This window comes from Penaeus monodon, chromosome 23, assembly GCF_015228065.2.
Source record: "Penaeus monodon isolate SGIC_2016 chromosome 23, NSTDA_Pmon_1, whole genome shotgun sequence".
NCBI classification, from domain to species: Eukaryota; Metazoa; Arthropoda; class Malacostraca; order Decapoda; family Penaeidae; genus Penaeus; species Penaeus monodon.
The window spans coordinates 19,047,759-19,047,990 of record NC_051408.1 but is presented as its reverse complement, the minus strand read 5'-3'; the positions used below and the strand labels follow the sequence as shown (position 1 = coordinate 19,047,990).

At 45.3% G+C, this 232-nt stretch overlaps 1 protein-coding gene across 1 annotated transcript in view; it reads right to left on the bottom strand.

The window, feature by feature from the left end:
- LOC119587864 overlaps positions 1-232 on the bottom strand; it is a gene marked incomplete at its 5' end in the record, with an annotated part of 67,927 nt that overhangs the window by 9,551 nt on the left and 58,144 nt on the right.

Here is a 232-nt window from a genome sequence, read left to right as displayed (position 1 = left end):
TTTACAGCCTGCAACGAAATTGCGGTCAAATTACCACCTAATCATAAACTCATTTGTACTTAATGATCGTCGCGTTTTCTTTGTGCTTAATGGCTCCTCCTGGGCAGCCGTCGCCTATTGCCGGCTGCTCGAGGGAGGGAGGAAAGGAGCAAAATAAGGATGAGAGAGAATTGGGTGCAAAGCAGAAAGCCATTTGCGTAAATATTTGTCTGCATACACATTACTGTGTCTC